This window comes from Panthera tigris, chromosome A1 (genome assembly GCF_018350195.1).
Source record: "Panthera tigris isolate Pti1 chromosome A1, P.tigris_Pti1_mat1.1, whole genome shotgun sequence".
Lineage (NCBI taxonomy): Eukaryota > Metazoa > Chordata > Mammalia > Carnivora > Felidae > Panthera > Panthera tigris.
This window is the reverse complement of record NC_056660.1, coordinates 73,481,988-73,500,352: the sequence shown is the minus strand read 5'-3', so window position 1 is coordinate 73,500,352 and position 18,365 is coordinate 73,481,988. Positions and strand designations below refer to the sequence as shown.

The 18,365-nt window shown below is 39.1% G+C and overlaps 1 pseudogene; it reads right to left on the bottom strand.

The window, feature by feature from the left end:
• Positions 1–18,016: 18,016 nt before the first annotated feature.
• On the bottom strand, positions 18,017–18,115 carry LOC122231974 (annotated as a pseudogene).
• Positions 18,116–18,365: the final 250 nt, after the last annotated feature.

Genomic DNA, 18,365 nt, shown 5'->3' with positions numbered 1-18,365 from the left:
CATTGTCAAACTCGCAGTCCACATGTCCTGCTTTGGCATTCAATGTCTGCACGCATCTGCTCTCAGAAGATTGTGGCCTTAGTCTCAGGTCTTTAAATGATCGCCTCTGTGAATTGAGGAAGGCATTTAATTTCCTTAGGATTTAGTGGAATGAAGATGCTTGCTAAATGTTTTTACTATGTTATTTTTTGAGCATGCATGGAGCATCTTCTGTGTAAGAAACTCTGTAAACTATATGGAGAAGAAAGTGACCAGTGTGATCAGTCCTTGTCTGTACTATGAGCTTGATGTGATACGAGAATCAGAAAGACAACCTGACCAGCACAGCCTGTTATGATCAGTCTGTTGTCTTAGCTCACTTGACCCTCTATTCTAGGCTAGTCCATCCCGTCAGCCCCTGTCACGTGGCCACACAGATAGCTGTCATCTCTGCACCTTCACCATGTCTGCAACAAAATTCTGAACCAAACATTTTAATTTCCAGTTGGCTTACTTAATTATATCTAACATCATCTTTATTTGATTATCAAGAATGTGTTGAGGGGCGCCTGGGTGGCTCAGTCAGTTAAGTATCTGACTCCTGATTTCAGCTCAAGTCATGATCTCATGGTTCATGAGTTCAAGCCCCATGTCGGATTAGCATAAGGAGAGATTCTCTCCCTCTCTCTCTGCCCCCCTTCACTTGCACGTGTGCACTCTCTCTCTCTCTCAAAATAAATAAATAAACTTAAGAAAAAATAAAAAAGAATGTATTGATCCCTTGGCCCCTTTAAGCTTTGAAGTACAGTGTTACCAGATGTACAAAATACTCAACAAAAGTAAGAGTACCAGTCTATTAAATGGAAAACCAAATTCAGTAGAAAAATTTTTAAATGACAAATTATAGTTCTCTAAAACAACAAAAAATGATAAAATCATAGCAGTGTGATTTAAGGAAAAAAAATTAAAAAAAGATTTCAGTAATACAAATGAAAAAGAAAAATCATTATAGATACTTAAAATGTCAAATATATAAAAAGGATGTAGGGCCACCTGGGTGGCTCAGTTAAACATCCGACTTCTGTTCAGGAAATGATCTCATGGTTCATGAGTTCGAGCTCTGCATCAGGCTCTGTGTTAACAGCTCGGAGCCTGCAACGTGCTTCGGATTCTCTCTCTACTTCCCCCACCCCCACTCATGCTCTGTCTCTCTCTCAAAAAGAAATATTCATTTAAAAAATTTTTAAAAACATAATCCACAACTGTATGTCAATACATTTGCTAATTTAGACAAGAGAGGAAATTTTTTCCACAAAATATACAAAAACTAGAATAATAAGAAATGAACTGTAAATAATCATCCTTTTGTTTAAAATTTGGATCTTTAATTAAGACTTCCATGTGAAAATACTTCAGGCCCAGACTGCTTTCCTGAGGAATTCATCTTCACATTGAAGGAGTAGTAATTCAACTTTACATAAACTCTTCCAGAGAAGAATACAAAAATTGAAAACATATCAACTCCTTTCATAGGAAGAGCATAAACTCATTAACCCAAATTGGCCAAAATCATTACAAAAAGGGAAGATCATGGGACAGTCTTTCTCAGTAGTCAGAGAAAAAAACCCTAAGTATAATATTGACAAAGAAAGCCTCCTGTCACATTTAAAGGAAAATCCATGATGATGAAGTAATTTTATCTAGGTTAACACCTTAAAGGGAAAAACTATGGTCACCTCGTGTTCATAAAAAAATATTTGATGAGAATAAATGCATATTGATGGTTAAAATCTTCTCAGCATACTTAGAACAAAAAGAAATTAAATTCCCTTGTACAGTCCTTTCTTCTTCCTCTTCCTGAGAGCAAAGTTCATCTATCCCTCTATGTTCAACAGAAACGTTACCTCCTATCTAAACATGCCACAGACCATGTAATCCACACTTGCCTCGGGTTTTTTTGAGCTCTTGTTTTCTACAATAAACAGGTTATTTTACTTATTGCCCCCCCCCACAACACACTTACTTATGGAATACATTTAGTGACATTTAAGTGTCTTGTATTTGCATGATCTTCCAACTAATGTATCATGTATTTGAAGCGAGGGACTGCGAATAAGGTAGACCTTTAAAAGATAAAGAAATAAAGAATTTATGTTTTCAGTAAATAGATACAAAGTTTAGACTATGTGTTAGGTTCTAGACATATAGTAAGACATGAAGCTTGCCCCCAAGAAATTCAGTGTAATAGAGAAGATAAGTATATAAATAGAAATAAATAATAACCCTCATGGGCAAAGATACAGAACAATGCAATAACAGAAAAAAAAAAAACTATACTTAAGTGAGTGATAATATAAGCTTATTTAATGTCATATTTGAATAACACGTTCTAAGATTTTTCTATTTATTATATTTACATTTATTAACTGAATTCATTTAATTGATATCATTAACAACTTACTATGTTCTTGAATAAACAGAGGGATGAGACATAACCCCCCGCCCTTATCACAACCAGTCTAATAGAGAAAGGTGGATAATAATGAAAAGCATACATTGCGGAGATAAGAACAAAGCGATCTGGGAATGAAAAGAACAAATTCACCAGCTCTGTCTGAGGCATCGGGGGAAGAACCCAGCACTGGCCAACACTTATTCTTTCAAACAGTACAAAATGTGTCCCTTCAAAGAGCTGATCCCTGGGCTAAAAGCCAAGGTTAGACCAGTAAACAAAATAGACCTGAAAGGTAGCAACATTTGATCTGGATTTTTTTTCTAATAGTCCCTTTCAAAGGCCGTGTGGTCTGGGAGAAACTTAGAGATAAGAAGCAGCTGGAGAGCTTAGTGGTGGGGAGTGGGCAGGTTCTGCGGCTGGAAACCCTGCGCATTATTCCTGCGCTAATTGGGTCACTTTGGGCAGATTAATCTTCCAATGTTCCATTTACCTCATCTTTAAAATGTGAATGATGGGGCACCTGGGTGGCTCGGTCATGATCTCATGGTCATGGGACAGAGCCTTGCATGTGCTAAGCATGGAGCCTGCTTAAGATTCTCTCTCTCCCTCTGCCCCTCTCACCTATTCTCTCTCTCTCTCCTTCTCTCTCTCTCTCTAAAAAAAAAAAAAAGAAGAAGGCAAGGGAGATAGAGAATGCAAGTGGGGGAGGGGCAGAAAGAGAGGGGGAGAGAATCCCAAGCAAGCTCTTAACTGTCAGCACAGAGCCCCATGTGGGGCTCAAACTCACCAACCGTGAGATCATGACCTGAGCCAAAGTCAGATGCTTAATCGGCTGAGCCACGCAGGTGCCCCCCAAAATAATTTTTTTTTGACATGAATGATGATACTCAGAGCAAATACTACTCAGGTTTGTTTAACTTAAATGCTTTAATACCTGAAAAGTCTATAGCACAGCGACAGGAACATAGCAACTCCTCAGTGCAACTCATATCAGAAACGTAAATGTTTTTAGGTAAGAAAATGCACATGATCCATTTTTTGTTTGAGGAAGATGGTGGTGGTTTTAGCAGAATAAATAATGGCCTGGGCAAGTAAGGACCTTTAAGTAACAGACAGTTGCCAAGTCAGTGGCAATAGAGGCACAAAGAAGAACTTACCCAAGAGGTGTGTCTGAAGTAGGATATAAAAGGATGTGCGATGCTTCTGTGGAGTGGGAAGCTTCCCATTCTGCAGTGGGAAGCAGACCAGATATCGCATCAGGTTCCTAGGGTTAACGTAACAAATCACCACAAACTGAGTTCCTCTGAACAATGGAAGTTTACTTCACGTTCCTGGAGAAGTCCAAAATCAAATCTGAAGTTGCCAAGATCCGCTCCTTCTGGAGACTCCGAGGAAGAATCTGCCCCATGCCTCTCTCCCAACTTCTGGTGGTTGCCAGTATCCTTGGCATCCCTTGACTTTGGACCCAGCCCTCCAATCTGTGCCTCTGTCTTCACCTGGTGTTCCATCTGTGTTCTTCCAAAGTGTGGCCTTCTTACGAGGAGTCATCAGATACGGGTCCCATCCTAATCCAGTATGACTCATCTCACCTAATCACATCTGAAAGACTCTGTTTCCAAGCAAGGTCACATCCAAAGTTCTGGCGCACCTGAACAGGGGGCAGGACGGGCACCATGCAATGTACAACAGAAGGCGACACTCTTAACAGGTGAATGAGAAGGTTGAAGCCGGCGACTTGGAGAATGGCTTCCGCTTTCAACATGCTGAACTTTAGATGCCTACAGCAAATGGCAGTGACTGTGCCCAGCAGGCAGGTGGAATCAGGAGTCAGGGTCCAACGAGCGTACGAGTTTGGAGAGAGAGATTTGGAAATCAGTAACGTTCAGGAGATAATATTATTTTAGTGAATGCAGGCTTCCTGAGAGAATAGCCAGAATGTGATGAGAAGGAGAACAAGAAAACCTTCCTAAGGTGAAACCTTGCAATCTTCCAAGTTTCTTAAAATATTAAGGTTTTCTCACACTTTTCTTTGTAGCGTGTGAATCACTGATGATGGTTCTATTAAATTTTTAAATCTCTTTATAAGCTCCTATGTTAATACTGCCAGTTTTATTAGCCAAAAACCAGAAAGAGAATTTACAGATGCTTGATAAAAAGGGGCGCAAACCTCCTTGACATTTAGCATTTTTATCTATTCATTTATTTTTGAGAGAGAGAGAGAGCACGCACGAGAGGGAAGACAGAGGGGGGAGCGGCAGAGAGAAAAGGGACAGAGGATCCAAAGCAGGCTCCCTGCTGACAGCAGAAAGCCTGATGTGGGGCTTGAACTCATGAACTATGAGATCATGACCTGAGCCAAAGCTGGACGCTAACCGGCTAACTGAGTGGCTAACTGAGCCACCCAGGCCGTCCATTTAGCATTTTGTTTCTATTCTGATCAAAATTATTTGTCATCTCTTGAAATACCTGCAAATGTGTTTCATAAGCTATATTATACTAATTAAAGAGGTTCATAGTAAGACTTCATAAGTCTCAGCCTTTACCTTGCTATTTCCCACACTGTAGCAGGTAGAAGTTTCATCATTTTCTATTCTATGCTCTCTAATAAAGGTTTCTGCAGATTATATCACTTCCATGTCTCATTTCCTATTTCCTTTGGATGAATGCAGTTTTTCCATCAATACGTACTTTCGTCCTATATAAAACTGCGTGTGCGTTGGAAAGAATACTATATTTAAAACTAAAGGAAAAAAGACACTTGAATTTCCCCGCAACTACATGATTAACTCACTGTGACACTGATCACGTCACTTGACCTTTCTGTCTCAGCTTTATTCACTAAGAAGTGAAGAAAGTAGTATGCCCGCTGAGTTTACAGGTTTCCAGAAATCTTTAATACGATGAAATGTGTTTTCCAGTGTTGTCTGTAAAGGGGTATATAAATGAAAGTTTCTGTTAAACTGATATTAAGAAGAAGACACAGTTTAAAGGGGTGACCACTATCCAAGAAGGTTCTATAGTGAGAAGAGCGCTCAGACATCACGTAGCTTTGAAATGAGGCGATGGAGTGTTGGAATGAGAAGCGAAGATGGCAGAGAAACAGTGCCTTGGGTTTTCTGAAGCGCAGCTCTAATAAAGACTAAGAAACAGCCCGAGACTTTTAAGAAAAAGCACCATTAGATATACCAGTTTGGCAAAAAAGCAGAATGGGCTGCCATCCACTCAGAACATCGGTCACACATTTAAGGTAAGCTGTGTTGTTAGAGATTGCACCGTGTTGTGCAAATAAAGCTCACAGAGCCACAACCAGTCAGCAGTCTGTGTAGGAGGACGATGGAACGAGGAATTCTTTTCATCCTCAAGACCCTCCACATCTTCAACTATACTCACCCAACATACGGAGGACTTTAATAAGTAACTATTCAGCCAGAGAAAAGCTTCACAGTAGAGAAAAGTAGATGGAGGCCGGGGGCGAGGTGTAGTCTCCCTCTGATTGAGGAAATACAGAATGGATGTGATTTTTGTGTGCAGAACCTTAGACGCAACGTGAGATTCTCAAAAACAGCAAGCACTAGAAAGCAAACCGGGCCGGGTTGATATATGTGCAAACAGGGCAGGGTGGGTTGTAATGAAGTATAAGAAAAGGTAAAGGGGATGATATACTATTTTTGGTCTCTGTGGAGTTAGTGCATGGGACAAATTCCCCCTGCTCCTGCTTTTGTAAATAGAGCGTTACTGGACACAGCCACACTCATGCAAGTATGCATTGTCTGTAGCTGCTTATGCCCCACATGGCGTGGCTGAGGTTTAGGGACAGAGGCCACAAGGCCTGCAAAGCAAATACATATAATATCTTCCTTTTACAGAAGAAAAATCCCCTAACCTCTGAGTTCGAGGAATGGAAGATGCAGGATCTTAGAGGGAAGGAGTAAATCCGAACCAAAACACAGAGCAAGAAGTGGGATTTGCAGTTAGGAAGAAAGTTGATTGCAGGAAACGGCAAACACTTGGGCCACGTGGCGGACAAGACAATCACGACCCGTGCTCTTCGGATTATTGAAAATGAATTGAGAGCGGGTCAATAAAATGGCAACTCTCCGATGGCCGAGCTTTCAACTCTTCTCAAGATTCCATCATCTGTAAAGTAAATATTTGGACCAAATGATCTCTGGAGTCCCATTCAGACCTGAGCATCCATGACTGTAGACATATCTGACGATCTCCAGAGGGAGTGTTTTGCTACCCTGCAGAAGGGGTTATGTATTTCATTTGTTCCCTTACAAACCAAACGGGGAGAAGCACTGATGTACATTGTTGAATCTTTCCCATTGAACACACTTTGATGATAAAAGTTAACTCCCCCGGAAAAGGCCCTTTAAAAATCTCAAAGCCTAGAGAAAAATGTGAATTTTGGGGATTCCATTCACGCTGTATGTGAATCAGGAGCTTACATGTGTGAAGTGGGTGAACATGCTACAAGGGGAAAACGAAAATTTTCCAACTTTGATCTCAAGAATTCAAACTCATCATCATCCCTACTTCATCCCCACATTCCCCATAAGTTCTGCATCTCCTTTGCTATATAAATTACAATATTGTCTATTTAGTGATCCCTGCGAAGAACCCAGGAGTCACTTCTAACACTTGGTTCTTCCTCTCCTTCTGTAGGAGCTCCCAGGATGTCTGTCCAGCTGCAAAGCTCTCTTAGTGCCAAGGAGAAATCTGACCCCCTCCACCTGCCCTGCTACTCCGCGGACCAGGTTTACCCCCATCTTGCTGCTACAACTCCCTCCCTGGCTCATTTAGACCAACACCGGAATCTTCAGTTATCAACTGGCATCTTCAGTTAATCAACCCTTAAATTCATTGCAATCAGAATAAAGTGCATACCCCCTTAAATGGCTCTCAAGAGCATCATGACTTTGCCCTGTGCTTGCGAAACTCATGTAATCACTCCCCTTCCTCAACCTCTCAGGCACTGGCTATCTTTGCTGCCACCGTGAACTGTATTCTGTCATCTCTGTGTCTTTGGACACGGTGTTTTCTCACCTTGGAATGACTTGTCCATACCCCTACCTGTCCATACTCAACTGCCCCATTATTGAGAAATCAACTTAAATGTCATTTCTTCGAGCAAGCTTTCCTAATGCCATGAGGAAGGAGGAAACACCCATATCGAGTAGCCAACGACAACCGGGTACCAACTTACATCATAACATAGCAGTGAAGTGCTGTAATCTCGTATCCCTTGGTTTGTCTCCCAGACGACATTATACTTCCCAAGTACAACATCTGTTTCTTAATTATGATTTTACATCCAGTACCTAAAATAGACTACCTGGCTTGTAGTAGACAATGAAGAAATATTCGTTGAAGAAAATAGTGAACCAATAAGTCATTGAAATACGTAAACAATAGAAGGTGGGAGTTTCACTAGAAAGTAAAAGGGTGAAAAAAGAATAGCCTAAAGATTTATACTCTGTGGCCATCATAAGAAACATCGCTATACACAGTGTATGTGTTTAAAATGTAACTGTGAATTCATCACAATGATTTTACTATATTTTGTCATATTTGAAATGTTCTCAGAATGGGGAAGAGAAACGATCCAATGTCAGTCCTCAAGCAGGCAGTCCAAACACAAACATATGGACACAAAATCATGTATGAGTTCATACAAAAATCCCCAAGAATTCGACACCAGTTAGGAAACTTGAAAACAAATACCAAAACACACCATCCATTGACAGGAGTCAATGGACCACTGACACCTGATAGTCCAATGAAACACCACTGTGTTGTTTCGATCCCTTCATTTCTGTGGTATTAGCCAGGAGGAGTCAGGGAGCAAGGACGGGGGAAGGGGCAAAATACTCTGTATGTACCAAGCTTTATTATTATCATTTTGGGGCCATAGATTCCTTTGGAAGTCTGGCAAATTCTATGAACCTCATCACAAACGTTATTTTGGAATGCATAAAATAACACCCATGAGAAAGTAAACCAATTACATTGCAATCCTGCTCTTAACCCTAAATTAGGTCTACTTTGATATGTAATTATTTCAATAAGAACAACCTTGTTTTTTGAGTCAACGATTAATAATGTATATGAAGTGTACAAATGAGGTATTTCGCTTCTCCGCATCGTTAAATCTGTCAGGGCGGGGGTGGGGGGTGTTGTCACTAATCCTAAGAGATTGTAATGAAAACAGTCGCATACTGTTTCCAGTTATCAACAGCAATACAAAGTTCTTGAATGCATCGCAAAGGCTTTATATGATGTGTCAGCGTAACATATAAATATAACAATTCATCTCCATGAATTGAAGAAAAGTCTGTATGCTTTTCTCTACCTGTGCTAGATACTACTATTAGTTTGCTGACTTAAAATGTATTCCTTGATATTGATATCATATGCAATTCTAGTAAATTACAAGTATGTATGCGTAGTTACTCAAATTAGACACACGTAAGTATAATATAATTGATTATATTAAAATGTAGAGGAACCATTGATTAGTCACATCAAAATAAATAAAGTTAGATCACCCTACGCGATATATCAAAACACAAATTTCAATGAATTATAGCAGTGAGTGTAAAATTACAGTTAAAAGAAAATAAAAATACAAATAAGTAATAAGTGCACATCTACCCATCTGATGGAAAATATCAAGTGACATTATGAGCAAAGACTTGAACATAAAGAAAGAGCTGATAGAGCTAACAATGTTTTTTAAAAGAAATAGTTGCTTAAAATGCAAAAATTAAAACCAGATTTGGTACATCATTTAAAGAGTACACAGTGTATTCTGCTTAAAACAAAAAGAAATCTGACAAACCATTAAAAAAGGAATGAGACAACTAACAAAAGCAAGTGAGGAACCAAGCAGACAATTCAGGAAGAAGTACCCATGCACATAATTTTAAGTTTCATCTTGATAACATTTTTAAAACTTCAAATTAAAAATGAAGTTTACTGAAAATGTTGAAAATGAGAATGATAGGTAAAAATATGATCAAAGTAAAAAACACCATCAACATAACTAGAAATTTTTTTTCTTTTCTTTTTTTAAATTTTAAAACTTATTTTTATTAAAGTATAATGAGCATACAGTGTTATGTTAGTTTCAGGTATACATGATAGTGATTCAACAATTCTACACATTACTCAGTGTTCATCATGATAAGTGTACTCTTAATCCTTTTTATTTTTAGCTTCTTAACTATACGTATCTTTTCTTTTCCACACCTAATAAAAAGCTTTGGAACTCCTTGAAGTCTAAGCGGACCAATGTGCTGTGATCATTGCTGCTGTATCTAAATAACTTTGAACTTGAGGCTTTTAATGTATCATACTAAAGCAAAAACTGTTTGATTTAAAAAAAAAAACTGAAGTAGGGACACCTGGGTGGCTCAGTCAGTTGAGCGTCTGACTTCGGCTCAGGTCATGATCTCACAGCTCATGGGTTCAAGCCCCACGTTGGGCTCTGTGCTGACAGCTCAGAGCCTAGAGCCTGCTTCGGATTCTGTGTCTCCCTCTCTCTCAGCCCCTCCCCAACTCACAATCTGTCTCTCTCTCTTTCTCTCTCTCTCAAAAATAAATAAAACATTTAAAAAAAATTAGAAAAGAAAACTGAAGTCAATTTTTGTCTCAGACAATTAAAAACAAAACTGATTTTCACAATTGGTATAGAAAAGAAGAGACATACATATGTTGGTAGGGCTAATTTGACCACATGTGCCGATGCATTAAAAATATTAACTCAGTCACAATTTATCCTAAGGGAATAATCAGAGATGTACAAAAAGAAGTTATGAGCAAAGATATTCATCTCCAAAAGAAAGAATATATAAAGAACTTTTAAAAAGAAGAAAATATGCTTATTATATTTTATGTGTAAAGAGCAATTTGAAAAGCAAAAATGCATAGGTAGAAGTATATATATGTAGAAAAAAGCTTGAAAAGATGCACACCAGATTATCAAGGGAGCAGTCTGCTTGCAATCAGGAAGACTTACCCTCCCACTTGAGACAACTAAATATTAAAGCAAAACACATGAAAAAAACAGCCCTCAAGACTTTAGATGCTAGAGAAGGCAGGGCAGAGATTTCTAAGAAATAAGAAATGGGGAAGTAGACAAGGCGAGCTGGGAGACTGGTCCCACTTGCTTCTTGGAGGAAGTTTCCAGCCCACAGTGTGAGGAAGGGAGACACGGTCAGAACCAGGAGTCAAGGAGCCGGTAAGGGGAGTCCAGCAGAAGCAGGGCAGACAGGCTTCTCAGGACAGCAGGACAGGAGAAAGTTGCACAGGGAGAAAACTCCAGAGTTCTGCAGAGGGCCTTCCTCAACAGTTAGGTTGACCACTGTTGATCAGCATGTGCACATGAGGAAAATACCTGAAACATGGAAGAATCAACGGGAACAGTTCCTGGACGGTCAGAATGGTAAGTGCTAGTTGGAGGGAATTGATGAGAGTCCTGAGAAGGATTTTGCCCCAGAAGAGGAGTTAATTCCACAGAAAATGAAGATCTGGTTCTATGTAACAAATCCTTAAAGAAAGATATAAAAGAACCAAGCTTTTCTCAACTGACATAACGCTGTCTAGTACCGAGCTCAAGAGTACTTGCAGCGTAAAAATACGTGCAGAAGCACAGAATGTTCCTCTTGTTCAGCATCCATTCAGAAATTACAGAGTACAGAAAAAGGTAGGAAAGGATCACCTATAATGAGGTAAAAAGTCAGTCAATTGAAACAGATCCAGGAACAACAGAAATAACAGAATTGGTAGACAAGAACATTAAACAGCTTGTATGGCCACATCTCAAATGGTCAAGATAGTAGAGGAAAGAATAAACATTTCGGCAGACTCATGGGGATATAAAAAGACCGAACTTGAATTTCTGAGGTAGAAATGGCAATGTCTGGGAAGAAAAACGCTGTGCTTGAGACTAATGGCAGATTAAATACGGCAAAGGAAAAGGTTAGTAAACCTGATGGCTAGCTTTCCTTAGCTTTCAGACTGTTGTCATAATGAATGACACAGACTCAGTGACTCACTGAACGTGCTGTATTGTTATCGCATGGTTCTGTCCATCAGGGGACCAACACACTTTTCACTGGGTTAAAATCCAGGTGCTGGAAGGGCTGCTTTCCTTCTGGAAGTTTTCAGGAATCTGTTTCCTTGCCTTTTCAGGCTTCTAGAAGCTGCTCTCATTTCTTGGCTGCTGGTTTCTCCAGCCATCTTCAAACCCAGAAACTGTGTCACGTGCATCTCACGTTTCTTGGCTATTCTTCTGCCTCCTCCTTCTTCTTTTCAGAGCTCATGTGGTTAGAGTGAGCTTCCCCAGATAAACCAGGACAGTCACCCTATTTTAGCTCATCTAATAGCAATAAGAGATCGATCAACACTAAAGAACAAAATTAGGAAAAACGAAATGTCTCAAATGACCTCAGCTTCCTCCTTAAGAAATGAAAAGTGAGGATTAAGGTAAACCCAAAGTAATCAGAAGAAAGAAAAGAAAATAGATCATAGTATAAATCAATAAAAATCAAAATATACAAATGTATATTGCATACATCCTATATATTATATTTGCACATTATATTTAATTATATTTATTTTTCTACTCGGTATTTTTAATAGAAAGAAATACCACATCCATATTTTCAGAATTTCACACAATATTTTTTAAATCTCCAGGCTAATAGATTGAAAACAAAGATTACTCTTTAACAGAGGGCAAGCAGTCCCCAATATTGAGATGTAATTATCACAAAAATCTCCAACGAAGAAATCAAATTTAAGAAACAAAACAATTGAGCAAACAAAGAAAGCCAGAGACAAACAAAAAACCCAGACTCTTAAATACAGAGAACAAAATGGTGGTTGCCAGAGGGATGTGGGGCACTGAAATAGATGAAGGGGTTAAGAGTATACTTACCGTCATGATCACTGAGAAATACAGAATTGTTGAACTATTATACTGTACATAATATGTACTAACTGTACATGCATAATGTACATGATGTGTACACTATACTGTACATCATAGGAAACTAACGTAATACTGTATGTCAATTATACTGAATAAGTTTTGTTTTTGTTTTTTTTAAGAAAGACAACAAGCAAAGAAATCAAAACCAATTCTAAGGGAGGAAGAGAATATTCTTTATCAGGGCCGTCTTTCAGAGGGGTGAGCAATGTAACAGCCTCTGGGCATCCATTTACGAATTCCACACCCGTGTATTAAGCACCTGCTTACTATGAATGACGGAGTGCACGGAGACCGAAGCTGGAGCAGGGAACAAGAAGTGTGTTTCTTTGTTAAGCAGATAAAGATGTTGTGTTGCTGCCAACAGCATCCGAACCACTATCCAGGGTGTTCTTCTCACCTCCACCTGAGAATCACACTGTGCACATCGGTTGATGAAGGTTTTCCGAAATGCCTCCCCTGTGCAAGGTGTGGTTCTGTGACAACCCATTGCCACCCCCTTCTCTTCCCCAGGGCGCAGAGACACATTGAGTGGGTGGGGTGCTCATGTGCATGTGTGCTGGGGATACAGCAGGGGAGGCAGGATCTTGCCAGAAACGTTGCTTCTTCCTGTATTGAGACCTACCTAGGGGTCTGGCTCATAATACCAGACATAATTGCATGTAGTGGCCTTCCTTGTACCTCATAAATCCTATGGCTTTTTTCTCCAGTTGGCTATCTTTTGGAAGCCAGGAAAAAAATATTCAATAAGCCTTGACTATCTCCTCATCTCAATTCTGGTCTGAGTTAATTTTCTATCATGAGTTTCCTTGGCTGTATTTACATCAGTGCAGACATTCTTTGCCCCCGAACCTAACTCAAGTGGTATAAAGTCCCCTGCATATGCTCCATGGCAGTTAAGAGGTTGAAATGGTGTATTTCGAGGACATCTAGAGAAGGGCGTGGCCTGAACCCACCAGCTAGCATAATTAAGTGTCAATGCCATATCCCCAAACCACTATTAAATAGAACTTGTGTGTTCCCACTAAATTGTGCAGTCTTTTAGGGCTATATCTCACTTATTTCTGTACCTTTTGCACTTTGAAGAATAACTCATGTAGGAAATAGACAATAGATGCTTATTAACTAAGTGACAATGGTCACCAATTTCATCCAAAGGTTTTGAACTTTATCCAGGTTTTACCAAGCATGCCTGCCAAATAAAATGCTCTCCCTTTCTAACTTCAGAAATTGTAGGGAGGATATTCACCAAGGCTAACTAAAGGGGGATTGTGAATCTCTTTTTCACAGTTCAGGCTAAGGAAACACAGCATCTTTCGTTTTTCTCTCTGAGTCCTTTAGGTATTTGTGATTTATTTAAAGTGAGTTCAATCCGGGCACCTCAGAGCTCTTCTGAGAATTTTCACATGTAAAATTAGATCATTTTGGTAAGGAATTTTACAGGTCAACACTTATGCTTAAAATGGAATTCCTTTCAAAGAATTGTTTTTTAATAGTGTACAAATATAAGAAAAACTCAAAGTAGACAACATCATGGTGATAACTGGAGTTCCCGTTTTCCATAGCAAGAAATGTTTTGTTTTCTTCTTTTTTTTTCTTTAACAATTCTATTTATTTATGGCATCATGCTCACAAACACTTATTTATGTTATGTATCTGTTCTCATATCTGCTTTTTTGAAACATAAGCTGAAGAAACACTTTAACGTTTCCTTGAGCTGTTTGTGTGTGTGTGTGTGTGTGTGTGTGTGTGTGTGTGTGTTTTACTGTTTTGTGGACACTTGTAAACATTCAAACACCGTTTCCCTCAGAGTTGCCTAGTTAGAGTAACCTCATGAATAAGGTCGTTTACAACACCTGTGCCCTTCAAAAGTTTCTCCAGGGACGCCTGGGTGGCTCAGTCAGTTAAGCGTCCAACTCTGGCTCAGGTCATGATCTCACGGTTCGTGGGTTCGAGCCCCGCATCGGGCTCTGGGCTGATGGCTCAGAGCCTGGAGCCTGCTTTTGATTCTGTGTCTTCCTCTCTCTGTGTTCCACGCCCGTTCGTGCTCTGTCTCTGTCTCTCTCTCTCTTTCAAAAATAAATAAAACATTAAAAAATTTAAAAAAAAAAGCTTCTCCAGCAAGATTTTCTCAAGAACTCCAAATAATGGGACCATCACGATGCTTTGCGAGCTCCTTTAAAAGTGGAAGGGGTTATTGTTACTAATGGCCCCAGGAGTGGTCCTGGTGATGTGTCATACCTGGCTCTATGAAGGAACTTGTGCTTAAACACAAACAGGTATTGTCTCAATGGAGTTCCAAGGCTAACTAGCATGAGCCTTCATATCACCAGATACACATGAAATTAATCTGACCAGTTTCCAACGGTACTTCCCATTCATAAGTTCTTAGTACTACCGCTGCTTAGATCGCTTGCCTTTTACTACCACATCTGTCTCAGGGGCAAGCTGGAAATGAGATACAGTGTCAGCTGCCCCCTGCTGACAGGGAGCAGCTGGATGTGATGTGCTCTCCTTGCAGTTAGTTTATTTCCAACTTGGTACCTAATATATACCTCGCCCCTTCTCTTATCCACCTGCTAATGACGCTTACCGCTCAAAGAACAGCTCGAAATTCTGATTTTCTAATCTTGCTAAAGAACATCACATTCGTCCCTTAACTTTGTATCTCCACAGAAGTATGGCATTCAATTTCAGTATTAATATAATGTTTTAACGCTTTGGTTTGGGACCCTTCTGTTTTTAATAACAGCACTATTTCCATGACTAAAATTTTTCTTGACAATTAAAAAAACAAGATACTAAAATTGCTTGAAGTTACAGTCACAAAACATGACAGAGATGTCAAATTAAAATAAATTCAATTCAATTTGTACCTCAAAAGGGGGCCTGGAGATCGGATTCATTTAGAATTGTAGGCAGAAGTACATGGAATAACGCGGCATAGATTTATTCAGGGATCGAAGATCAGAGCCCCTGGTTACAGACACTGAACACTGGCTTTACTTTCACTGTCTTTGATCAGATCTATAAGAAATTTTAGGATTTAGTGAGATGTTTAACTCATCCCCCAAATCAATACTTTGTGGGGGGGGAGGAATTATAAGTAGAAAATGACAAATGCATTATGATTTCTAGAACCAACACATTTCAACAAAATTAGAAAAGTTTTATTTATTTTTGAGAGAGACAGAGACAGAGTACAAGCAGGGGAGGGGCAGAGAGAGAGGGAGACACAGAATCTGAAACAAGCTCCAGGCTCTGAGCTGTCAGCACAGAGCCCGATGCGGGCCTGAACCCACCAACTGTGAGATCATGACCTGAGCCGAAGTCGAACGTTTAACTGACCGAGCCACCCAGGCGCCCAGAAAATTTTAAATAGATACTTTAAAATGTTTAGAGTCAGGAAATAAGAGATATCTACCTAAGACTCCTTCGTTTTCAAAGGCTTTTGCTTTTAGTTAATATCAATGGCAAATGTAAGCCATATTGGTAGCTGTTTTTTTAAGAAAATAAAGTATGAAATTTCAAAGGTAAACACTTCCCCAGAACTCTAACATGGAAATCTAATTATGTACGTGGACATCCATAACTGTCATATAAGCATGCTATTATAAATCAGAACAGTGTTAAAACAATGATCCTAAAATATCCTGTAAATACTAAAATATTCACATTAGAAGAAAGATCATAGGTATCTGACATAAATGGCAAGATTTGTTTTTTCTTTGGGGACTAAAACATCTCTACATATTTGTATTTTGCACATGAACTTTGAGACTATAAATTATAAAGCACAAACCGGTGGAAAGTCTAACTGTATGATTAAGAAACTAAACTAGTTTGCATTTAAGAAGGAATTTGAATTTTGTAGACCTTACAGAATTATATATTCTGCAAAAGTTTGTGGCATACACACACATCCACATACACAACCAGTTATTTTAATGATGTCTTAAATCCCAACAGAAATACTGAAGGAAATAGTGGTGGTCAGAGCTGAAACTGACCCAGAGGAGCAGGAGGAGGAATTTGTAAAGATATGACTGTTCCCAAGACCTCCAACTTTGAAAAGAGGAATTAATGGCTATAAAGGATATATGACAGCAGAATTTCTCAAACATTTGGCACATTATTTGTCCCAAACCACAAAATGATGTGTAAGCACTTCAGGAAAATCTCAGAAGTAAAAGAAAATGGTTCCTACTTGCAAAAGAAAAAAAAAGGATCTCACAATTTGTCACCTTGGAAAGATTCCATTTCATTTTTTGCGAAATTTGTTTTTAAGTGTGAAGAACAGAAATTCCCTTCACACTCCAGAGTGTGTACCCTTCACCTCGTAGTCACAGAATAATTCACAGGAGAATATATGTCGTATATTATATATTACCAATGTATATGGTGAAAGGGCTTGGAATATTTTCTTGGTATAGTTTTATTTATTTCGTATCTGTTAAAAGTAGAGTTCCTTTTAAAATACAATAGAAGGACAAGAGCCTAACTGATGCTGATGATTGGTTTTTCGTGTCACCATCCAAGAGCAGTGTCTCATACAGCCCTATTCAACCACTGCCACACCCAAATTTAATGACTCTGTAGAACCCCACAGCATGCATTTCCTTGCAGGTTAATTTCTGGGGCTACACACTTTAACCTGACTCCTAAAAATACATTTTCTATCTTCTACCTTCTTGTGTCATATTTATTCTTATAAGACAAATCATACTTTAAATGACACGGGTTATTGAAAAATAAATGAAGAGATCATACATCGATATACTCATAACTTCCTAAAATCGGTAGAGACTGTGGCAACATGATGTCAGTTTCCCGAAATTTGAAAATATATAGCATACTGACCCCCCCCATTTCTCAACTCTGAGCACACTAATCATTTATTACACATGATTTACCACCTTACTGTATACACTCTCACCCTCTTGTTTCTTGTGTGTTTTAATGTAAATAAATTATCGTGTTGAAAGCTTCTTGCAGAAGGGAATTCAATCTCCCACCTCATTTTATACTGGTCATGGTGTCTAGGAGACTAGATGACACAAAGCGATAGCTCAATAATACCTGTGGTTGCCTGCTGTGATTGAAGAAGGTATGCCCAAATGGAGTTCTTTATGAATGGCATTCCTCTTCCAAGGTCAGCGTGCATGACACCTTCTTCCATGTACACAGTGCCTTCTGGGTAGCTCGCACAAAAAAGAATAACGTTATTCCTAAATTCCACCCTCTTCATCGATTCGTCCCAGCACCTTACCTACGTGTACACACACGTTTACACACACGCACATACACGCACGTGAAAAAATACCACGGTAACATGCAAAGTGTTTGTTTTTGGTTTATTATTTTGTTCACGTGTTCAATGCTTTACCCTGTGAATAACAGTTGTTGCTTTGTTTTCTTTCGTTTTGTTTTTGTTTTTTTTAAAGGAGAGGAATGGGCCACCTGGGTGGCTCAGTCGGTTAAGCGATCGACTTTGGCTCAGGTCATGATCTTGCTGTTGTGAGTTCGAGCCTAGTGTCGGGCTCTGTGCTGACAGCTCAGAGCTTGGAGCCTGCTTCGGATTTGTGTCTCCCTCTCTCTCTCTCTCAAAAATAAATCAACATTAAACATTCAGAGAAACTTCTCTAGTAACGAACTATAGAAATGATCCCTGAAAGTATAGTCTTAAAAATAAATTAACATTAAGATGAAAGGAGAGTAAGAAAGGCTGTTCTGAGTTAATGAATAATGTTAACAAAATTATGAATGTGACAATCATACCTTAATTTAAAAAACACTGACGTTCTTTCTGAACTAGTTACCAGAGGAAAACCCTTCTTATTTGGGCCTTTCCAAGGTCATTAGTTTGGAGGCAAAGAAAAGTCAAATAATTTGTGCTGGAATTTTAGTAAATCTCAGTAATTTCCCTCACCACCC